The sequence below is a fragment of the Phyllostomus hastatus genome, unplaced genomic scaffold (genome assembly GCF_019186645.2).
Source record: "Phyllostomus hastatus isolate PE091 unplaced genomic scaffold, TTU_PhHast_1.1 phas_scaffold_1674, whole genome shotgun sequence".
Taxonomy (NCBI): Eukaryota; Metazoa; Chordata; class Mammalia; order Chiroptera; family Phyllostomidae; genus Phyllostomus; species Phyllostomus hastatus.
Window position 1 is genome coordinate 20,459,492 of NW_025334011.1, and position 25,860 is coordinate 20,485,351.

Consider the following 25,860-nt stretch of genomic DNA (forward strand, 5'->3'; position numbering starts at 1 on the left):
TAGAAGAAAACACAGGTACTAAAGTCATGGACCTTGGTGTTAGAGATTTTATGAATTTGACCCCAAAGGCAATGGAAGTAATGGCAAAAATAAATGAATGAGACTATATCAAACTAAAAAGCTTCTGCACAGCAGTAAAGAAACTACCAACAAAACAAAAAGGAAACCAATGGAATGGAAAATGAGTTTGCAAACAATAGCGCCAACGAGATGTTTATATCCAAAATGTACAAAGAATACATACAACTCAACACCAAACAATCAATCTAATGAAAAAATGGGCAGAAGACCTGAACACATGTCTCCCAAGAAGACCTACAAATGGCCAAGAGATATATGGAATGATGCTCATCTTCACTAGCTTTTAGGGAAATGCAAATCAAAACTACAATTAGGTACTACCTCACATCTGTTAGAATGACTATTATCATAAAGACAAGTTAATAACAAGTGTTGGAGAGGTTGTGAAGGAAAAGGAACTCACTGCTGGTGGGAATGTAAACTGGTACAAGAATTATGGAAAAAATATCAAGGCTCCCTCAAATCGAGTTACCATATGACCCAGCAATACTTCTTCTGGATATCTACCTCCAAAATTTGAAAACATTTATTTGCAAAGATATATCAATCCCTATGCTTACTGCGGTATTATTCAGGGCAACCAAGACATGGACACTACCAGTGTGCATGTGTCTTTTGATAGATGTTTGGATAGAGAAGATGTGGTACATATATACTATGGAATACTACCCAGCCATAAGAAAAGATGAAATACTGCAATTTGTGAAAACATGGATGGATATTGAGAATATCACGGTAAGCAAAATAAGTCAATCAGAAAAAGCTAAGAACCATATGATTTCACTCATATGTGGGATATAAAACTGAATCTCATAGACATAGACAATGGTATGTTTGTTTCCAGAGGGAAGGGGGTGGTGGCAATAGTAAAGGGTAAAGGGGGCCAAATATATGGTGACAGCAGATGACAGGACTTTGAGTGGTGGGCACACAATGCAATATATAGAACCTGTGTCATACAAATGTGCATTTGAAACCTATATACACTTATTAACCAATGTCACCCTAATAAATTTAAATTAAACTAAGTAAGTTGTTTAAAAAGCAGATAAAACAATTTGGAACAGAATGTTTTAACTAAAACATGAACACTAGGGATTACTTGTTTAGATTTATTTAGATTTGTATTTTTATACCTAAAAATCACAAGTTTAGTGTTCCAGAAGCAAGTTGTGTAAAAGACCAGACTGTGTGACTCCAGACATATTTAATTTCATATCCTCTGGATACATTTAACTTTAAACTACAACTAAATTTTTGTCCCTTTGGAACATAATGGTCTCAGGTTGTTATGGATTGAATTATGTCCCCCCCAAAAAGTATGTTCAAGTTGCAAGCCAGTACCTCACAATATGACTTTATTTGGAAATAAGGTCTTTACAGAGGTAGTCAAGTTATTAATGGCCTACAGTCATTACTTCTTTTCATCATAGTATTTGAATTCTTAGTCACAGCAATCAGACAAGACAACAAAGTAAAAGGCATCCAAATTGGAAGGGAAGAAGTAAAACTCTCATTATTTGCAGATGACAGGATGCCATATATAGAAAACTCTAAAGATTCCACCAAAAAAAATTTAGAATTAATAAATGACTGTAGTAAAGTCACAGGATTCAGAATCAATGTATGCATCTGTTGCATTTCTATACAATAACAAATGATCAGAAGAAGAAATTTAAAAAATAATCTCATTCATAAGTACATCAAAAAAATAAAATAACTAGGAATACATTCAACTGAAGGGGTGAAAGACATGTGTTCTGAAAACTGTAAGACACTAAAGAAAAAAACTGAACAAGACACAAATAAATGGAAGGTTATACCTTGCTCATGGATTGAAAAAAATTAATATTGTTAAAATGTCCTCACTACCTAAAGTAATGTAGATTTAGTGCAATCTCTATTAAAATACCAATGGTATTTTTCTCAGAATTAGAACTAATTCTAAAATTTATATGGAATCTTAAAAAACTCAAAGAGCCAAAGAAATCTTGAAAAATAACAAACCAGGAAGTATTATGCGCCCTGATATCAAACTATACTACATAACTACAATAATCAAAACAGTACAGTACTGGCATAAAAATATATATACAGCTCAATGAAATAGAATATAGAAGCCAGAAATAAATCCTCACATATTTGTTCAAACAATCTATGACAGAGAAGGAAAGGAGATACAGTGGAGTAAAGGCAATCTCTTCAATAAGTGGTGTTGGGAAAACTAGACAGATAGAAGCAAAGAAATGAAATTGGACCACTTTCTCACACTAGACACAAAAATAAATTAAAACTTGATTAAAGACCTAAATGTTAGACCTGAAACCATAAAACTCCAAGAAGAAAAAACAGATGGTATACTATTTGACATCACTCTTAGCAATCTTTTTTTGGATATATGCCTGCAATCAAGGAAACAAAGAAAAAATAAACAAATGGGACAAAATAAAACTAAAATTTTTTTCAGAGCCAAAAGAAAAAGCACCAACAATATGATAACACAACCTACTGAATGGGAGAAGATACTTGCAAATGATGCATACAATAAAAACTTAATAAACAAAAAATTTTACCCTTTGTGACAGCATGGGCAGACCTGAAGAACATTATGCTAAGTGAAATAAGTCAGTAAAAGACAAATACCATATGATCTCACTTGCATGTGGAATCTAATGAACAAACTAAACTAATAAGCAAAATAGAGACAGACTTATAGAGAGTGAGATGACAGCTATAGGGGGGAAGGTTAGGGGGTTGAGAGATCCAGCAAAAAGGAAAAAGGACTCATGGACATGAACAACAGTGTGGTGATTTCAGGGCTGAGGGAAGTATAAGGGGGTTAAATGGTAATGGAAAAAACACAATAAAAACTTTAAAATGAGTTAATAACTAAAATATATAAGAACTCATACAACAGCAAAAATCAAACAATCCAATTTTTGAAATGGTCCAAGGACCTAAAGAGACATTTCTCTCAAAAGGACACACAGATGGCCAGCAAACGTATGAAAAGATGCTCAATGTCACTAGTCAGGAAAATGTAAATTAAAACCTCAGTGAGATATTACCTCAGAGTAACTACCATAAAAAAAAAACAACAGATAACAAGTGCTGGCAAGGATATAGAGAAAAGGAAACCTTCATGCACTGTTGGTGGGATTGTAAATTAGTACAGCTACTATGGAAAACACTATGGAGATTCCTGAAAAAATTTTTTTTAAAATACTGTACAGTTTTGACTATTGTAGCTCTGTAGTATAGTTAATATCAGGAAGCATGATACTTTCCATTTTGTTATTTCTTAAGATTTCTTTAGGTCTTTAGGGTCTTTTGTGGTTCCACATAAATTTTGGTATTAGTTGTTCTATTTCTAAGAAAAATGTCATTAGTATCCTAATAGGGATTTCATTGAATTTGTATATTACTTTAGGTAGCAAGGACATTTTAACAGTATTAATCTTTCCAATCTATTGCCATACTATCCAGCAACTCCACTTCTGGTATTTATCCAAAGAAAACAAAAATTTTAATTTGAAAAGACATATGCACCCCTATGTTCACTGCCACATTACTAGTATTAGCAAGATATGGGAGCAACAATGTCCATTAATAGATGAATGGATAAGAAACTGTGCATATATATGATGGAATATTATTCAGCAGTAAAAATAAATTGAAATCTTGTTATTTGCAACAACACTGATGGATCTAGAGAATATTATGCTAGGTAAAATAATTCAGACAGAAAGACAAATACCATATGATTTTACTTACATGTGGAATCTAAAAAAAACTAAGTAAATGAATAAACAGAACAAAACAGAAACAAACCCATAGATACAGAGAACAAGCTGAAAGTTGTCAAAAAGGAGAGAGTGCACAGGTAGGAATGAAAAAAATGAGGTCATTAGGGTGGGCCCTAATGCAGTATGACTAGTATCCTTACAAAAAAAAATAGGGAAATTTGAACACAGAGACAGATGTGCACAGGTGGAAGGCAAAGGGAAGACAGACAAGGAAAAGACTGCCATGTGACTGGAATGATGCATCCACAAGCCAAGTAATGCGAAGGATTTCCAGCAAACACAAGACACTGGTAGAGGCAAGGAAGGATTTCCCCCTGGAGTCATCAGAAAGAGCACGGCCCTGCTGACAGGTCCGTTTCAGACTTCTAGCCTCCAGATCAATGAGACATGTATCTCTGCTGTTTGAAGCCACAAGTTTTGGGTACTTAAAGCAGCCCTAGCAAACGAATACAGATTTGTCAATTCAGTAAGTCTTCTTTTGTTTTGTTTCAGTGACTCTTTGGAGTATTCCAAGCTTCTTTCATTAATTTCACTACAGTCTGGGGTGGCGGTCACTTTCACCTTCCCCTAAGCCTGAGTGGCACCTCCACCAAAATCCTAAAGGTAAAAATGTTAATTTATTTTTAAATTGATTTTAAAGTATACCTATACCATCTTATATATTTGATTTAATTTTTAACTTAATTCATAGATTATCTACACATTTCACATTAGGCCTCCTTAACTGGGGCTCTTTGAATCTAAGGAGTCTGTGGATACAATGTAGGAGGTTCATGAACTTGAATAGGAAAAAATTATATGTTTTTGTCAGTCACTTATGACAAATATATTATTATAAATATATTAACACACAGTAGTGTTGGTAGTATCTTTGACATCAGCAAGAGAAAGCACAGATATTTTCATATCAGATTACAATTGTTTCAGATGTCTTAAAATACTATGTCTATTTTTCAGTTTATGATATACCTGCTGAATTCTTTAAGGGAAATCTGTGATTTTTTTTGCAATTTATTTTGAAATACATAAAAACATGATGATGGTTTGATGATGCATGGATGGACGGACAAATGGCGAGACATGTGATACAGCAAGTATATTACCGGTAAGCGTGAACAGGAGAGTCCCGGCATGCCCATATGGGCGTTCTACCTAATATTCTTTCAAGATCATTAGTCTTGCTAGTCAGGGCACTAAGAAGCATATACATGATCATGTACAACCTTTATAATTTTTTAAAAGCTAATTTTCAATATTAGTAAAATTTGTATGAAGTTGTAATGTTTAAAGGCAAATGCCCCCAGACACCTAGTGTTACAATATTTCAGTTTATATTTATAATTATAAACCAGCATAATAAAAATTTAATTAAGAAAAAATGAGTACATACATTACTGTATTATAGATTTGGTTTTTAAAATATTTTGAGAACAGTATTCTTGTATGATTAGTTTCCATTGTCATTCTACAAAATTTCATATAATGCCTTTAAAAGTATCATTCTTAGAGAGACTCCCCTGGGATTTATGAGACTACAAAAGAGTCCATGGTATGATAAATTTAAGAATTTCATCAATAAAGGAATCATGAAAAAAACTGAATAAAGCAATATTATTCCACAAAGCTATTTCAAAGGATTGACTCTATGGTAAGATAAAAAAAAAAAACCAAGTCTTTAAAATGTCATGTAATAACCATATATAAAATTAAAACCTTATGGGTACCCAAGAAATAATTGGCTCATATTCTAGTAGTTACCTACTGATGTGTAACAAACTGTTCCCCAAAATAATGGCTTAAGACAAAATTTATATCTCATGGTCGTATGGATTCTCAATGGGCTCAGATAGGTAGTTTCTATTTGGGAACTCTGCTGTAGCTATGGCTAGGTAGCTGCTGGGGCTGACTCACCTGAAGGCTTGTCTGGGTTGCACATCTGAGATGCTTTACTCACACAGCTGGCAGTTGATGCTGACTGTCAACTGGGAGCTAAGGTGAGGCTGGTAACTACAGGAAAATATGTCACCTTTCCATGTGGCTGGAGCTTCTCACAGTATGCCATTGGGGTTCCAAAAGACAGTACCACAAGAGCACGCATTCCAAGAAACTCTGGGTGATATGCAAAGATTCTTACCTGATCTTGAAAATCACACAGCATCACTTCTGCTGTGTGATGCTTGCTAAAAGTAAGCAACAGAACCAGCCCAGATTCAGAGGGAAGGAAGTATACAAGAACATGAATACTGGGCTTGTGGCTTATGAAAGGGGAAAGAGGCACCTGTGGAAACCAGCTACAACATCCGTAAAGCTATCACATCCATAAAACTATCACAATCATCTAGGTGAAGGACTGAGCATAATTCTGTTTTTGATTAGTGTGGGACTTCTGACTGCTTACCATGCTCACCTATGACTCCAATTTAGCTAATTATTTCTCAAAGAGCCCCGAATGAATTCCTTTTCCACTGCATTTTTTTTACTTTGGCTTTGAATAAGTAAAAAATGGGGCCAAATATGTGATTTAGTACTCCCTAGTTTCCCATTAATTCTAAAAATTCAACCACTCTCATTCAATTCCTTCAATAAGAGTGGTCTTTACTGAAGACAAGACTCATTATATATTTTCTGCCATTTACCTTTCCCATTCCAACGACCAAGCATACTGCTGATTACACAGCAGCTTCCCCCAAAGAAAGGAACATTTGTCATCATCATACAAATAAGATGTGCAAACATATCCTGGCTTTTGAAAGAGGCTGGAGAAATAAAACACACATTGTCATCAGTATGGACTCACATGCCAGCCATTCTATGGCTGGTTTGTCAGGAAAGAATGAGACTGGTTTATATCCACTGGTGTGATTGAGCATTTTCCTTTTAGCGTATGTGTATGGTTATTGTGTCCAAACAGGAATAGCCCATTGATCAAGGATATTTCAGTAGATTAATCTCTTGACTTTTAAACATAATTTTTAAAATGGGAAAAGATAATGAAGTGAATTAACAAGTTAGACTATAAAGGGTGGGGGGAAACACTCAAAATTAACTCCTTGTCCAGTTAATACAGGTCTTTCAGTACTGACTGCTTACTAAGAATTCTACAGAACAGCATCTCATTGAGTTATTAAGTCTTCCTAATAATGTGTAAGACAAGTACTATCACTCTTCCCATTTTATAGGAAACAGAGACCCAGAGAGTTTAAGTGACCATGGCAACACCCAGCTCTGATCATCTGGGTGTTGATCCCAACACTCGCCTGCTCAGTGTGTCTGTCATTTATTACAAGAACAGCCGACCTGAAACAGGTTCATAGCATCACATCCCCCCAACCCACCTCTGATTTCAGCCCAGCTGCAGTGTAGATGTAGTCTGTGTCTTACTTCAAGCTCAAGCCTTGCAACCTTCCACTCTCTGCCCTAGGGTCTTATGACCTGGAAACATCCACTCAGTCCATCAGCAAGCCCAGAAATGTGGGGGACTCATTGCTTGTAGAGTCAACTTCTCAATAATAAGGGGACAGGAGCTGATACACAAATGCTCTCAACTGCCATCCTTAAACTCTTCTGGGATGTTTAGACACCCTTCTCAGGGATGCCTGGTGCTATCTAGCTCGCTTTGCCCACATCTGGACGATGTTTTTGTGTACGGATTTTCCTCCTCCCCTGTCTCCCAGAGACCACCCACCCTGCAGAATCCTTGCCTCATGTTCTGCTTTGGGGGCAACAAGATCTTTAACCATTAGACACACCCATGCTGTCCCATAGAGGCACTGCAGTAGACATCCAAATCTGAGTGTTTCTTCTGTGATTTCACAGAGTTCCTTTGGAAAGAGGTGCTTGGCAATGACTGGGGAGCTATACATTTCATATCCAGGCCCTTCAGTTTTCTAATTAGACTGGTCCCCTTGTGAATAAGGACTTTCAGATCTGTTTCCCACACTGTACCTAAATGGCTGCCCAGTGTTTAACAGGTGCTCAATTAGTACTTGCTGATTAAGTACACGTTTCTCTCTCTTTAAAGGATTATCCCTTTATGTTCTTATCTAACCTATTAAAATGCTAGCAGTATCTTCCCCAGAGGATGCCCCAAGGGCAGTTTTCTTTGACTAAGCAGTGCTTTAATCCTGAACTCGGAGGATCCAATGTTAATGAGTGTTATTGTGTATGGATGTGTCCACACTGAACCACCTGGAATAGGCTCAAATACAGATGGAGTGAGGATGGGAAAAAGAGCTCAGGTTTGGAGTGACACAGACCAGGGTGAATTCTAACTCAAAATTTACAAAATATGGAAACTGGTACAAGGTAATTAACTTTATTGGACCTGATTCCTCATCCAAATAAAGACTCTAGAGAGATGAGCCCTGCAGACCTTCTGTGAACATTGTGTGGAATTGTGTGTAAAGAATGTAGATAGCAAAGCACACAGCAGCTCAGTACCTGGGATCTTCCTGCTCCTGGTTCTTGCTTGGCCTTCATGATGTAATTACTGTGATCAACATGTTTGAGTCTGAGATTTCTCTTTTGTAAGGGTAGAATAATTAACGTGCAAGTTTACCTAGTACAGCTGAAGCCAAACCAAATAGGACCATGCATATGAATGTTACTTGAGATTTGCCTAAGTTTTGGCAGGCAGAGGAGGAGGCACAGGTGAAACTGCTGTGTACAGCTGTAGATTCTGTGCACTGCACAGAAGCCGGCCAAAGGGCAAGGTGGGGATGAAATCATAGGTGGCTGAACTTGCCCATTGTGGGTGCATTCTCCTAATTTGTCCACTTAAAGAGAGTCCTTTTTCTAAAATGCACAGAGAGGCCAAAAGGATGAGCCGAGGTCTGAAGTGTGATGAATAAAACAGTAAACTTCTCAAATTCAAATCCTGCCTCTGACATTAACTGGTGGTTCAACTGTGGGCACAGTCCTTCTGTGCTTCAATTTCTTCATGTGTCAAAGAAAAGGCTTTTTATAGTACTCATAGGTTATGAGGATTATGTGATTTTGTGTAAAGCACTTTAGGACAGTGCCTGGCATGCAGTATGCAATCAATAAATGCTCATAATCCCTGGCTGGTGTGGCTCAGTGGACTGAGTGCTGGTCTGCAAACCAAAGGGTCACTGGTTCCATTCCCTGTGTAGGGCGCGTGCCTGGGTTGCAGGCCAGGTCCCCAGTAGAGGGCGTGGGAAAAACAACCACACATTGATGTTTCTCTCCCTCTCATTTCCCCCACCTTCCCCTCTCTAAAAATGAATAAAACCTTTAAAAATAAATAAGTGCTCAAAGTTAATTATTATTATTATTCCATCAATATAACATAATAAAAATGAAGACATGCCAACTGTGAAATGACACAAAATATTTATTAGTTCTTCAAAATAGAATTTAAGTCTATTCAAAACCAATTTATGTGTACAAGTTTTTTTGGATGAATCCAATTAGCAATATATAAATTTTTCTTGATTTTTATTAATATAATGAATAAATTGATGAGCCACTGAAATGTACAAGTTATAAAAACTTAGCTCTAATGATTTGAAATTGCTGTCAGAATTATTCTCTCAGACTGAAAATTGTTTTGTTTAGTTCAAGTCAGCACTATTAGCATCAATGACTTTGAAGAGCTATTTTTAATTTAGATCAATGTGAATTTTTAAAAAATTTTACTTGTATAAATAAATTGGGATTTGTTATTTAGAAATAGATATACAACTATTATACAAAACTCTCAGTTGCACTCATATTTGGGATATCTAGAAAAGCAATCCTTTGAGAAGGAAACAAAATCCACCCGAGATTATGGTAAATTTAATCATTTATTTATTTATCTGGCACATGCCAAGGACTATGCCTTTCCAATGTGAATATTCCCAATATTGCCTAAAACTCTGTCAATAGGTCATGACATTTCTCATGAGAATGTATTATCCCCTGGTGACATACCAACTAAATGCTGACCCTCGTTAGATTCCAAATTCTTCAAGGGCAAGTAACATATTCATTATCTTAATATATAAGACTATACACATTATATACAAAAACAATGTGAAAGGCTGAAATGATAATATAAGCATCTGCCAAGTGAACTTCAAAGACACACACCGCTGAGCATGCTGCGGTAATCCAGCTCAGAGGGAACAAGGACATGGGGAGTCATAAAGCAGTGACTTCTCAGCAAGGGTCTCACCACAGCATCGTGTCCCCTGGAGGGCATCATCAACAATGACTTGTCATTAAATAATAGTCACAGAGCCATTTTGTGGCTCTTTCTGACTGAATGTTGGAGGAGGAGGAGGAGAAAGGGCAACAGGCAGGTCAAGGAGGGGAGGGGCTGTCTGCTCTTCTTCCAGGAAGAACAGAACCTTCTGTTTTTACCAGTGTTGGGACAGCTTTTGGAAAGACAGCCAAAGCCATTCAGATTATATTAATTTGGCCAACCCACTAAATTAAAGTGTCCTTGATAAGAAAAGGGTGAAGGAATGGCTATAGTGAGCATTCATGATATTTGCCACTGTCCTCCATTTCAGCCAACACCTACTGGAGATTTTATTCTTCTTTAAAAAAAAAAAAACCTGCTATCAGGGGTGATTAACCCAAAATATGTTTTGAAAAGCAGAGTGACTAACTTTGGCTATCTTAGCCACTTTCTACCTCCACTTCCTTTATTACAAATAAAATTTTGGTCTAAATAAATGGTGTTTTATGAGTAAGAACAGGAAAAATGAGAATCACCATATTTGTGTTTCATTTTCTTTTCATTCCCTCAATGGCCTCTGCCACTGAGACTCTCATCTCAAGACTGTATGAGTGTGGTCTCCTTGACCCTCCCCATTGGAATTCAGCCACTTCAGCTCCCAAGAGAGTGAGTCTTCCTTGAGTGCCCCTGTGTACACCACTAGAGATTTATGATCATAAATAGAATTTATTGCTTATTTCTTGCCATACTGAGTCTCAGTCCCAATCCTGCACCCCTGGGGTTGTGATATATGTATAACAATTATATGAAAAGGCTTAAGATAATTCTATGTAGTAACAGTAATATTAAGAAACATTAATTTGAAAGACTGTATGTACCCCTATGTTCATTGTAGCATTATTTACAATAGCCAAGATTTGGAAGCAGCCCAAGTGCCTGTGAATTCCCCAAACTGCCCAAAGCACTTAGCCCAATGGAGCACATTTTGGCTGCTTTTGGAGTGAGGGGGTGCATTCTACACAGTTCTAAATGGCTGGCTCTGGCAGTAAGAATGGGTTCAGCGATTTCACATAGACGCTACAGGCTGGAAGGTACCACTGACATTTCTGAGAAGGTTGGAATGGTTATTTTATTTATTGATTTATTTCATTTTTTCCTTTTTATTGAATTCATTGGGTTGACACTGGTTAACAACATTACACAGGTTCCGGATGCATGATTCCATAACACATCATTTGCACACTGTGCTGTGCTCTCACCACCCCAAGTCACGTCTCGTTCCATCCCCACTTACCCCCATACACCGTGTTCCACCTCCCTCCACTCCCCCTCCCCCAGCAATCACCACACTCCTATCCACGTCCGTAAGCTTTTTCTCTTTCTTAAATTTTGCTCACTTCTTTTTATACTGTTGCTTATATTAGCTTCACTCTTTGCTTCAAAATTTATTATTAAATTATCTGAGATCATTGTTTTTTGACCAAAGTTTGTAATAGTTCTAATATTTTATATTATGTGGAACTGAATAAATACAGTATGTTGATGTTCTGTATTTATTTATTAGTTACTATTTGAAATTACTATGTGTTATATTTTAATACTTTAAGTTATGGTAATTTGTGACAGACTGGCATGAGTGAAGGAAAGTTGGATCATAAGTTCCTTATTTATTCTGAACCAAGTCTCATCATTCTGGTTGCAATTAAGTCACATTTTTTTGAAATCAGAGAAATCAGTTCACATTACTAATAAAAACTGACGGTGCAGCTTTACCCTGAAATTTAAAAGCTTGAGCTTAGTTGGACTACATGGTAATTTAGAAGCCATTTAATAAAAGCATTACGTGTTATATCAATCTATGCTCTACAAAAAGCAGAGCCATTATTTAAAATAAAAAAATTAAAAACCATTCTGGCATAAGAGAATATGAACAGACTTTTTCTTCATGTGCCAACTCATTTATTATGAGGATAATTCTCTGTGCACATCCTTCTATCGGCTCCTGGAAGTTGATCTTTAAAAACACATGTGTCTGTGGCCTCTTGTATCCATTTCCTTACTAAGAGGGTAACCTCTCACCTTTATGAAGAAGTACTGACATTAACAAGATAATGTTGGGAAATGAGTTCTGATAGCTGGTATTTAGACAGCACATCAGTAGTTCCATCAGACCCATCAAAGCTCCAGCAGTTACCTAAAGCTTGTAGCCTGAAATCTAATCATAGCAAAACTGTAACCACTCCAACTGCCATTTTCTCCAGGTGGTAATGGAGTAGAGTTGCTAGAGAGAAATCCTCACCTCCTTGATGGCTGTGTAAAATGCTGTGGAGACGTGTAGGTCTAATCAAGGGCTTGAGCAGGGAGAGTAAATGTGAAACATCCAATCGACTCAGAAAAGAGTGAGACGGTTGTCTCATTTTTCATGGAGCTGTAGAGTGAGCAAACCCCAATCAGTGACCTTTAGGAGTCTTTAATCTGGCTGTGCTGCCGATCATGGCGGAAGAGACAGGGCCAATGGAAGAAATGGTGTAACGTGGAATAATAGGGAAAAAATGAAAAATCAGAGAAATGTCCTCAATCAATGACGGCTTGACCATTTGAATGGAGATTCATTTCAAAATTTTAAGTGAATTTCATTTGTAGGAATAAGAATCCTATTTTTAAATGTCATGAGTACATTATAATTTTATTTAAAAAAATTATAATTAAAATTTCATTTTAATGAGCAATTATCATTATAATTCAAATAAAAATTCTATGACGATCAGTTGCTTCAAGAGTGATCGATCAAGAGTCTTTAAAAGAATAAATTTGTAACACTAGAAAAACTTAACTAAAGTGATGGTCTGCACTATGAGAAAAAAATTACACAGATTTCTCTTTTAAAATACCTGTGACTTCAAATGAGGTGAGGTCACAGCAAGGTTTGACCCTGCCTCTCCCCATCTTCAATCAGACAAAAATTAATAAGCAAACCTTCCTAAGAACCATTTATTATAAGATTACAAGTTCCACGGTCTGTCTACATTGCTCCCTTATTCAAATTTGAAGGGTAGACATTTGGGATTTGGTTTTGGAAACTTTTTACACATCATTAAATCACTTTTCAAGGCATTTTCCGTGCTTGTTCAGGGAAAAAAAAGTGCTGAAATACTGATAGTTACTCATACTTGGAAAAATTTTCTTTCTTATACTTTTCACTTCAGGGGCCTTCTCAGCCTACTTCATTTTTCTGGAACTGAAATTTATTTTCATTAAAATAAGTGGACAGGTCAATTTATTTTAGCCAAACTAACCTTGCTCTATGGAAAGCTGCCAATGGATTTCACCAGTGTAGCCCATCACACATCACACACAGGATATCTTATTTATTTCCTTCTGCCATACCTACAATGATTTCACATTTAGAGGTTAAGTAAGGCTCCCAAGGGGTAGAACTTTCTAGAAGTACAAATCCACATTTTATCTTTCAAGGCAGATATTTCCCGGAACTGGGGCTGCTCAGATCCACAGTTCCAACAAGGTCAGTGATGCTCATGAAGAAATGAATGGTATGAACTGGATCTAGCATGAAAGGATGTGCTTTACAAGGATTTAAAGAATAAATGGTGTTTTATTTTAGCTCATTTATTGATACTACCTTCACAGTGTTGCTTAGCTGATTTTATAAACTTCAACTATAATTCAATATTGCAATTCAATAAGGTGTCAATATTTACTGAATGCCTGAATGAAACCTTTACTGTCATTATGAGTTACTTAAATAAATTTAAATATTCTTTACTCTTGATGAGTTTTTTTTTACCTACCTCAAAGGCAATTCTGGATTTTCCCTACCAACACTCTTGTTATTAGCTATCTCGTCCACAAACCCATTTATGTGACTGAGGAACGTCAGCACTGCTAAGCTGAGAGATGTTAATGCCTTATTTTCTAAGCTTTAACCACAGGTGAGGATGGTTCATTTCAAAAATTGTCATGTTCTGTGTATGTGCTTTTTGTCATCCTGGGTCTGTCCAGCTTTGTTCTAGAAATAATACTCAGCTTTTCCTTTGGGAAATTTTCCTCCTCCATGGCCTGCTGGCTTGGCGGGAGAGTCAGTCAACCAGCCCTCCCCTCCGCTGACCTGCGGAGATCAGGCTGGGCCCCTCGGATCCTGTTTCACAGGGATTTGAACCTTGAGTAAGTAACTTGACACAGGCTGACCTGAGGTAAGCTGACTCACCTCAGAGGAAGGGCTCCAAAGGGCTGAGCTACAAGATTGCTGACACCCAGATCCTGACTTTCAAATTTCCTGTGATTTTCTGAGCCCTCCTCAAACAAAAGTGTGCACACAAATCACACTGAGAGACTACTGAAAATTAAATGATGAAGATCCATCCTGAGCTGCAGATTTTATGGGTCTGGATGGCTTCCCAGGGACCTGCATTTGTTTGACAAAATATTCCTAAGAATTCTCATGCCAGTGAACCAAGGAACACACTGAGAAACACCGCTGCAAACCGCCAAGAATTCTGTTTCAAATTAAAATGTGGTGCTTTCTCCTGTGCACCACCAAACTGCTTCATCCCATCCACCCTTTACAAACCTTTGGAGAATGATGATTAAAATAGAGGTATGTAACCTTGGGGGAAAGCTGAGGGAAGAGACAGATTCCAGATGTTTTGAGTAGATATTTTTAAACTCCCCCTTCCCCACCATCCTTCCCTGTCCCCATTCAACCAGACCCTTGAAATCATGAACAAGCCTCTTTTCCTGATCAGAGTACATCCTATTATCTTTGTAGAAAAAAGTTTACAATCTGTCTTCTTTGACTATTACTTTGTTTCATAGTCTAATATCTGCCCAAAAGAACGACCTGTTTTTCCCAGTAATGAAACAACCAAAGAGAAGTCAATGCTTCATTTGGGGAAACTTCACAGACACATGGACACCACTGTGGGGGCGGGGGGGCTGGGGAGAAGGCTGAGAAACAGAGCCTCCAACATGCCCAGTGCCCAACTCATGGTGCTGGGAGCACCTGCTTTACCCCTTAACTCCCTTTATTCTGCGCTGCTGTTCGGAAATCAGAGCAGATTATATAAATTATTTATCCCTTTGGTGATGAGGAGAAGAATGGTGATACACTCATCACAAAAGTGCAAGGGGAAAAAAAGTTTTAAAAAAGCTATTTCTGATGATGCAAACCAAAGACAATTGGCTGTTATCTCAATGTAATACCAAGAAAGAGGAGAGAGTAGTCAGACTCAGTGGGAGGCACATCTATTCAGCAGAAAGGTCACCTGGCAGAGAAGGGCTCTAATCCAGCCATACAAAGGCCGGTACCTGCCTGAGCTTCCCAGGGGGAAGCGGGGAGGAGTGACACGTCTGAAGTAAGAGCCGCTGGCTTTAAATATGGGAAAGATGTTAGGGCAGCTTTTAATTCAAGGCTTCCCCCAAAGTAATCTGGCAGTGTTTTTATTTTTAAATGGCTGTGCTTAAAGATATTCTAAAATATGGATTTAAATTTTTTTTTACCTATTTTGTAACTACTGTTTTTAAGTGATGTTAGTTTGTGGGTTTTGGTTGACTTCATTAAATTCAGCTGAGAAGTCTGCGCTTGAGCAGGCCCTTGCCTTGGGCAAATAAACTGGTTCTAGCTTTAGATCCTTAAAAGAAATAAACAGAATATAATCTAAACAATGAAAAAAGGCCTAAAGAGTAAACGATTACATAGTGTCAAACTCTAGGAACAAAATTTATCTTCTACTTTATAAATACTGAAAAGACCAAGGAACTTTAACTTCATATCATCAAAGTTCTAGGGGTGTGTGTGTGTGTATGTGTGTGTGTGATTCATTATGTAATGAATTTTACATAAATATAAAATTTTATATTGTAAAGACTGGTGGGAACAAAAAAGAATTTGATATTTTGCCAGCACCATTCATTCATTCAAGAAATATGTCCTGAGCACTGGCCATCGTCCAGGCATCCTCGCTGGATAACAGGGATACAACAATGAAAAAAGGAACTAGAGAACTCAGAGTTCAGAGGGGGGCAGACACCTAAAGAGTAATTATGTTAAGGTACAGTTAGTGCCTATAAGACCTGGGAGCAGCCTCCATGGAGGAGCAGAGGCAAAAGAGCACACTGTGTGTTGGCGAAGTCAATGACATTTGTGCCACTGGCAGACTCCAGAGTGTGAAGGTGCCGAGTAGAGGCCCAGGAGACAAAGAGTGGATTGATCAAGAAGTGCCTTACAGCCTATTGATCAAGTTGTACTTTATATTCTCAGAAAATGGGAATCCATGAAGGGTTTTGAGCAAAGAAAGTGCATGATTGCATTTGAGAAAACTTCCAGTGGTGGCTGCAATGTTAAAGAATTAAGACCAAGAGAGGGAGGCCAGTCAGGAGGCTGCTGCAGTGACTTGGAGGGAAACAGCTGGTGGGTCCTGGACAGGGGCTGAGGTCAGGGGAGGAGAGAGGAGAACAGATTCCAGAGCTCTCGAGAGAGAAGTGACCGAACATGAAGACTCAGTGGATCTGAGAGTACAGGGAGGGAACAATGACTGTTTCTGTCTTGAACAACTGGTAGTATAAAGATGCCATTTAATCTGACTGGTAAAAGAGGAGTAGATACAGGTTTTAGTGGGAAAGTGGAAGGGAGGAGCACAGGAGAGTGGAGTTTCTGCAAGTGTCTGGAGGCTTTTGGGTGGTTATATGGGCCTGGATGTAGGAAGAATGACTTGAGCTGGGTGTATAGATTTCGTAGCCATCAGCATATACACAGAATAGTTTTTCCTTCAGTTATTTCAACCACTTCTAAGTCTACTCTTTTTAGGCTTTCCTTTTTCTAAGAACCCCCCACATCCATGCTGGTATTCATCAGCTTCACTAAGAGTTAAATATAAACTAATGACTGCCTGAAGGACACCAATTGATATAAATAAAAAAATGAATTCATAACACGTATACCAGAAGGAATAGGAAGAGAAATACAGAGCCAGGCAAATGAGGTATCACAGATGTGAACGGTAAGTGCTTCAAGGCAGTGGGATGGGGCCGTAGACATCGACTCCCACCATCTGACTGTCTGGGCTGGAGGAAGATGATTCACTAGGGCAGCATAAATTAAGAGAAATCCCTCTTACGATAATGCATGTTTCTCTGCTTACATCTCATACATTCCTTCTGATCTCCATTTACTCAGGAAATGTGCTAAGAATAAAGGCGCGCCAGAGTGCAAATGCATTCAACAGGATTTGATCACGTTACACAAAGCAGGTTCTGAACCTGCAAAGCGAAGGGCCCACCCTGATCCACACTTGCGCACATCTGCACAGGACGCCCCACGAAGGCCAGGCTGAAAGAGCCAGCCATGCCTCCCCTTCTTCACTCCAAAGCACTTTGAGTAGATATGACAATTTTGCAATTAACGTAGTCCTCAATTTCCAGATTAGTTTCACTCAATGCATTTCTAATTGAGTGTGTTCTCATGTAATCTATATATTAATTGGTATGCTATGTCTTATTTATTTCACATTAAATATTTGTTACAAAAATAAAACATGCTTATTGTAAGATGTCTAATGATATAAAAAGTAAAATTACACTCGTCCATCATTGGAATAGCCTTCTAGACCTCTTCTTATGCAAATTTGAACATAGACATAAGCACGTTCAGAGTAAGTATGATCACACTATACACACTGCTTTGTAACATTCTCAGAATGTAGACCTCCTTCTATGTCAGTCTATACAAATCTAGCATTTTTTTTCTTTAATATCTGTTTGGTTTTCTTGACTATAGGTGGTATGTCATGCATTTTCTCCTAGTGCTGGATATTCTAGTTAGATTGAACATTTTAATGGAACATTATGAGTTCCATAAACTCATATATCCCCACCACTGGGCCAGGCTTTCCTGAGAGCAGGGCTTACAGGTTTAGTTCCTCTTAAATTTCAAACTTTCAAGATAGCCCCAGGCAAAGAGCGAGCGCCGAGTAATTGCTTCATGAATGGATGGATGGATGTTGACTACACCACAGTTGTACAGAAGTAAATAAACTCTACAAAAGCTTTCTTTAAAACAATATATCAACCTTGGAAAAGTGATGGCTCTTTTTCAACAACTTTCTTACCAAAGGAGAAGTGGTGGTTGGAGGCAGAGGGAGGAATAACAAATGGTTAGTTTATACTTAATTGAGGACTTACTCTGTGCCAAGTGTTTTTGTAGTTTAACACATGTAGTGTTCACAACAAACCTAATAGTTACACTCTATTATTATTTCTCATTTAACTGAAAGGGAAATTGAGGCACAGAGAGATGGAGGGTCTTGCCCAAAGGTCTACAACATATAAAGTTAAGACCTCTGTTGAAATCTGTCATTCATACATTAAACTGCCTCTCCACACTTGTGTTCTTAGTGGTGTTATTCACAATAGTTAAGATATGGAAACTACCCAGTGTCTGTCGATAGATGATTAGATAAAGAAGTGTGGTATATATATGAGGTCTGTCTAGAAGGTATCCAGCCATGTAATATGAAAAATAGAGACATTTATTGAAGATGACACAAGATACAAGTAACATAGGACAAAGATGCCTCAGTCCCCTTCAGAGCAGGCACCTCGGGACCTGACACAGTTCTCTCAGTCTCCATCAGCTGCCCCATTGTATTTTTCTGAATCTGGCTGATAGTCTGAAATCCCTTCCCTTTCAAAGGTGATTTCAGTTTTGGGAAAAGCCATAAGTCACAGGGCACCAAATCTGGGCTGTAGGCGACTGAGTCACCTTGGTGATTTGATGTTTCACCAAAAATTTTGCACAAGACATGATGTATGAGCAGGCACATTGTCATGATGAAGCTGCCAATCACCAGCTGCCCATAGCTGTGGGCTTCTGAATCATCCAAATAGTTTTCACGAAGGAGTGTTCAAGCTTAATGCAAAATCGATGCAGATTCATTGCTCTACTCAATCATTTTGAATGTGACAGCCACACAGTACACATATTCACTCAATGGCATCTACTTCCCCCACTGGCGACCGCAATGAAGTGGTCATGCATGGGCATTCCAGTCCACTCTCCTTGGCTGCCAGGTTACACTGATGTCACACAAACCATTCTCGTTATATTAACAATGGCTGGACTTTTCCCGGACAGACCTCATATATACAATGGAATATAAGTCACCAGTTGCACATGGAAAGAAGGAAATCCTTTCATGTGCAACTGTGTGGATGGACCCCGGGGACATTATGCTAAGTAAAATAAGTCAGACAGAGAAAGACAAATACTATTTGATCTCACTTATATGTGGAATAAAAAAATAAAACAAAAACAAAATGCATGGAAACAGAATAGAAAAGTAGTTCCCATGGCTGTAAGGTGGGAAAAATAGGGAGAAGTTGATAAAAGGGTAGAAACTTTCAGCTATAAGATGAATAAGTTCTAGAAAATCTAATGTGTAACGTGGCAACTATAGTTGATAATATTGTATCATAGCATTGGAATTTGATGAAAGTAGAATTTAAATGTTCTCCTGAAAGAGGAAGAAGAAGAGGGAGGGAGGGAGGGAGGAGAAAGAAGAAAGAAAGAAGGAAAGAAGGAAAGAAGGAAGGAAGGAAGGAAGGAAGGAAGGAAGGAAGGAAGGAAGGAAGGAAGGAAGGAAAGAAAGAAAGAAAGAAAGAAAGAAAGAAAGAAAGAAAGAAAGAAAGAAAGAAAGAAAGAAAGAAAGAAAGAAAGAAAGAAAGAAAGGGAGGGAAAGGGAAGGGAAAGAGAGGAGGGAGGAAGGGAGAGAGAGGAGGGAGGAAGGAATAGGAAAGTTTGTGAGGTGACAGATGTGTTAATTAACTGGATGAGAGGAGCCCTTTCTCCATGACTACATATATCAAATCATCACAATGGGCACATATATTCCAATTTTATTTATCAATTATACATAAAAAAGGTATAAAAAATTTAAATTCTATCTTTCTAAAAACAAACAAACTGTCTTTCAGTGGGAAGAAAAAGCAATGCGTGGTGCATGCTGAGAAGGCTTTAAAGCAACAGCTGGGCCTTGCACCCCTGAAGCCTCAGGACAAGCTCACTTCCTCAGGTGCCCGAGTCTGCAGCCCTTCACCTCGCCTCGCGCCCCCCCCCCACCCCCGTCTGTGTGCCTCAGCAGCGTGGAGGTGTGCTCATCTCCTTTTCTGTTCATAAAATGTCCTCATGTGCTGAAGTTTACAATTAAAGCGAAATTCAAAGCTCTAAAAGAAATTATCTAGTAGTATTTTTACTGAGCAATATTTTAAACATTTATGGTTGTTATTTCTGAAGCTGAGGTCTGCTTGGAGGTAGGCATAGGTTTTCAAGATATTTTCACATACTAGAGAGGTGAGTAAAACTTTTTAAAACTTTTATAGAATTAATAGCACCTTACAGATTTGAAGGGTCAGATTAAGGATTTTAATAGGACCAAGTTAAAAGCTATTAAAAACACATGAAGTCCTAAATAAAAAGTCAGCAATCTCTTCAGAAAATACCTTTAAAAGGAGGCAAGGCAAAGATATATATATATAAATTTGACTTTAAAAGATATAGGTCTTAAAAGTGAAATATATTTCAAGGACATCTGAGGACATAACTGGACAAGCTCCAAGTAATTTAAGGTATAATATATACGTATATTAAAGCCACTATGCATGTGAGTCTTATTCCTTTATCTATGGAGGAACAGAGTCAATGCTACAAAAACTCTTCATGAAGTCATTTATAATAAAACATACTTTCCAAGGTATATATAATAAGTATATAGATTAAACTAGTAAAACAATTTTGATAATTTGAAAAATTATGAATTGTGAGAGACAGCTATAAGAAAGCTATACTTTCATTTAAGAAAGGTATATTACCTACATTACTACTAACCAAAAATCTCTAGTATCTGCTACATTAGTACCTCATGTTCAATGACAACTGATTTTTATACTCAGATGCACTACAAAATTTATGTTATTTAAATTCAATTATAATCCTAGTATTTAAACTTAGAAATACATTCCAAACAAGGTGAATGAAACACCGTACAAGGAATAGGATTAGGTTTCAGTCTGAATCTCAGCCCAGCCACTATTGAACACTGTGGCCTGTGGCAGTAGGGCTGTTTCTCTCACCTGAAGTTTTCTCCTCAATCAAATGGTGATATCATCATTGCCCAGCCTATTCTTAAAGGTTGCTTTAATGTCAAAAGAAATGATGAGTCTAAAAGTACTTTGAAAACTCTGCAGGGCTACGTGACTGCATCAGGCGACCATTAACAACCAGAATTTAACTAGAGTGCTGAATTTGCTCAGAAGTTATGATATGTACACAAATAATATTTGGCGATCTCACTACATTTACGTGCTCTAAAAGTTCAGAAGTGATCATAGGCTAAGGATAGTGTGCTCTTATATGAGATTGGTAATTTATAGACTGGGTCATCCTCCACCACCTAACTTGTTTCAAAGCTTTTCAAGAGAATTAGTATCAAGTTGTTGGGAACCGCCCTGACTGGTATCAGAGGCTGAAACCCCCGCCTAGCTAAGGCTAAGGGAACGCCCTTGGAACCGTAAGCCGGCAAGGAGATAAAAGCTTATCTTCCTGGCAGGAATGCTGCTTCTGCTGCTGAACCCCAAAAAGCTTGATCGGTTAGCCAAAGACAGGTAAGATTCCCCACGGGGGGAACGACCCAAGCCAGGCACGATCACTTTGGGAGGCCCCCCAAAAGAAGGACTTGGGGGGGGGGCTGCAGCAAAAAGGGGTGATGGACCCTCACTCCTCGGCTTTGACAAAGTCTGAGGTCTCAGCGTCTGGAAGAAAATCTCCTTATCTCTCGGTGGCCTTAGTTCCCATGCTCCACCTAAGCCTGAAACAATGACAGGGTAGTACAGCTCGGTACTGGGAAGTGCGGATTTCCCGGGGGTGATCAGGCCTAAGAAAGAACATGTAAATTACTGTGAAACCTTCTTTGTTTAGAATGCTCTCAGTTGAATGAGAAGGGTCTTAGGAGGAAGCTAGTTTGTTCCTCAGTCTTACAGCTCTTTGACCCCCAACTCAATAGATGGGCAGAGTTCTTTGTTTTCTATAGTTCCTTACTTCCCCTAATGAGTATTGTACTTTACCTGAGTTATTATGTAGCATGAGCCCAATAAAAGCAGGTATGGACTGTAAATCGTCGCGCTCCTCACTAGAAGGGGTGGCCATTTCGTCCCTACTTCTCCACAGAAACTAGTTTGTCTCTGTGCATGTTTTTTCTCGCGTGTTTATCGTCGAGCCATCCACAGCGTTCCGTGGTCACTGCTGGCCGGTGACCCATGCGCAACATCAAGTAACAGCCAGTAACCAAGCCAGTGGAGAGCAACTATCAGCCATTTCCCTCCCTACCATTCCCTACTACTCTCCTGTTGCAGGAGATACTAGATCTTACCATCTCATTTCACAGTGGCTACCAATTTTTGGAAAACAACTATATACCAAGTAATGTGCCAGGTGCTAACATTTCATTTTAACTCTCAAAGTAAACCTTCAAGCTATCACTATTCCCCGGATTATACAGATGAGAAAACAGGGGCTCAGCGAGAGAAATGTGCTCCCCACCATCACAATGATGAGACAAACAAACAGTGACCACACCCAGAGCTGGGCCCAGGGCAGCTTCGTTCCACATGTAACTCTCTGTTTGCACCACTTCGTCTCCACTCATTTTATTGTGCTCATTGCCAGTTGATTCCATCCTTGTCAGTGAAGGAACAAAAATTCAAAAGACAGCCTAATAGAAAAAGAGGCACTGAACATGCACTCCATGGAAGAGGACATCCAAATGTTCAATAAATGTATGAGAAGGTGCTTGATTTTATTAGTCATCAGAAAAATGCCAAGTGAAACCATAATGGGAGTACTTGCATTCATTTTCTAGATTGGCTACCATAAAAGATAACACCGAGTGTTGGTGAGTGTAAACTGATGGAACCACTTTGGAAAGCTGTTTACCAGTATTCACTGGATCTATATATATATATATATAGGTATCTACACATCTCATGACTTGGCAATTTCATCCTTAGATTTAAGTCCAACCAAAATGCATACATAAACATTCACAAAATGACATGTCACAAATGTTTATAGCAGCACTAATTAGAATAATCCCAAACTGGTAACTACCCAAATGCCTCTCGACGGTGGTATGGATAATTATGATGTAGTCGCATAATAGAAAACTATACAGTCATGAGAATGAGCAAGCTACTTCTAGTACAGCCACATACAACCAAATGGATTAGTGTCATAAACATAATGATAAGAGACAGAAGCTGGGCAAAAAGAGTACATACAGGGTGGGGGAAAAGTAGTTTACAGTTATTTGCACAGGAAATGATACAATAATTAATAACTAATTCAGGAAAAAACTCTGGGTTTGTGTACTCACAACTGTGAACCTACTTTTCCCCCACCCTGTATTGTGTGGGTCCATCTGTGCAAAACTGGAAATAAGAAGAACTCAGTCATGACATTAGAAGTCAGATTAGAGGAGGGGAAAGGATTGGTGGGTGGGAAGGAGGATAAGGGTGCTGACATTTCTTGATTTCATTGCTGGTTACAATGACTTGTTCACTTTGCAAACTTTCATTAAATTTAACACTTATGATTTTTGCAATTTTTTGCATGTACATGATTCTTTAATAAAAAGTTTACCAAGAAGAGTTAGTATAAATTTCTGCTCCTCAATGCATGCAAATATCAGTACTGTAGAAGTGTTTCAGCAGAGATGCACACAGAGTTTACTATCCCTTTAAGTTTAAGGGGATATCAGCTGACAGATTTTCACCTAATTTATTAAAATAAAAATAGCAAGACAGTTTAGATAAAAAGAGGATGATTAGCTGAGATATGAAGCTGGATTCTAAAAGAATGATTGTTAGGTGTAAACCACATAATGAAGACTAGATTGTGACTTCAAATAATGATGTCAAAAAGCAAGAGAGGGGCCACAGCCTACCGGGTGGACCCACTGCTCACAGGACAATTTTTAAATGCAACATTACACAGGTTAGAGAAGGGAGCCTAACAGAGGTGACAGCTGTGGAAGGCAAAAAAAACTTCAAAAGGAAGCATTATGGCAGGTACATAACTTTATTCAAAACCCACATACATTTTATACTCTCTCTGAAAGACAATGTTAGAGTAGGAGGAATCCTTAAGAAAACTGTCATACTAAAAAAAGGTGTTAAGCACCAGTGGAGGATTATGATACGCACACATATGTATCAGCTGATTTATATATTATAGCTAATATATATATATTTTTTTCTTCTCATATACACACTTTTAATTCCTAAGCTTTTGTTGGCACTTAGTACTGGTATGACCTAAGTCATCACTCCCTTAAAATAGACAACAGATTCAAGAAAGGACACCAGGATAGTCCACTTAATGGACATTTAATGGACAAAGCCCAATCACCAGTGCTACATATGGCTTGGGGCTGCCCTTTGCCCTGCTGTCTACCTGGTCCGTCCGTGAGCAGCTGCCAGACCCCACGGGCCCCTGCTCACAGGCAGCAGAGACTGCTGCCAGACACGGTGGGCTTGTTCCCTCCAAGGGAATGAAATACGTTTCAGATATAATACCCCTACAGCTTTGGGTTGGCTATCTATAAAGCAAACTGCAATCCATATATTAAACTGCCAAAAGGCTAAAACAGCAGCAGGTGAGTTAGTTTCAAATTCCCAAAATAAATGTTCAAAAATGAAGAAAAATTTATTTCTAGTGACCAAGGCATAAAATTCCCTTATCTCTAAAATATAGCTGTGCTATATGTTTGGTGGTCCCTTAACCAAAATAACATGATAAAAGTTTGAGAATTAGCAGATGAACCAAATCTTCAAATCTTTCAGCCAAGACTCCAGAAAATAGAGACTATGCTGTCTCTTCTATTCCCTTACATGCCCAATGTCAGCAAAAGGACAAAAATAAGTAGGATAAAAGGCATGGCTTTGTTTAAAGTCTTATTTCAGAAATCCTCTGTTCAATAGGTTATACAACCACAGCTTTCCTCAAATTCAGTATATCAATAAATAGAAATTCATAAAGCCATAGAATTGTCCGTCTTCACTATATTACAAAAATGTGAATAAATTAATTTTTTTTACTTTTAAGATTTGCTTTATGTGGATAATATTATACTTTCAAAACTTAGAGACACTTACTCTCCAATTCTATGAAAAAGCAATTGATTTTTCTGCTGGACAAAAAGAAAAGCACTCCCGGCAGATGTCGTCTTTAAAAATCTTTGTCAGTTACCTCCCAACTACATTTACTCTCTGCGTGTCAACTGTCAACTGTTGCATTCAAAGGACAAATGGCACCGATATGTAACAACTACAAAAAACCTTTACTTAAAGGGTTTTTAATGCTTTTACTTATTAAATAAAACTGAATATTATCTTTAAGATTTGATAGGAATATAACTATCCCTTCCCTACTCTCCCACCCCCAGTCTCCAATTTAATTATTTACATTATATCACATTATGACCTTGTTTGTCCTGGAAGTGTCACATGTATCTCTTCTGGTGGCCAATTTTCCAAGGTCACAGATTTCTTTACATTATATACGTAAGTATTGATTAGCTCTCTTTGTAGATTTTCTATTTGTTTTGCAGCCAGGACTCTCCAGCCAGTGTTGAGCAATTCAGTGCTGCAGTTTGGCCAGCCTGCAGAAACCTCCTGTTCCCTTTCTCACTGCTCCCTGGAAATAAGGTGGCCGCGTGCAAA

At 38.1% G+C, this 25,860-nt stretch overlaps 1 protein-coding gene across 7 annotated transcripts in view; it reads right to left on the bottom strand.

Moving 5' to 3' along the window:
* The window catches only part of CACNB2 (calcium voltage-gated channel auxiliary subunit beta 2), a 329,859-nt gene that overhangs the window by 200,200 nt on the left and 103,799 nt on the right, over positions 1-25,860 (bottom strand). The window lies entirely within an intron of this gene.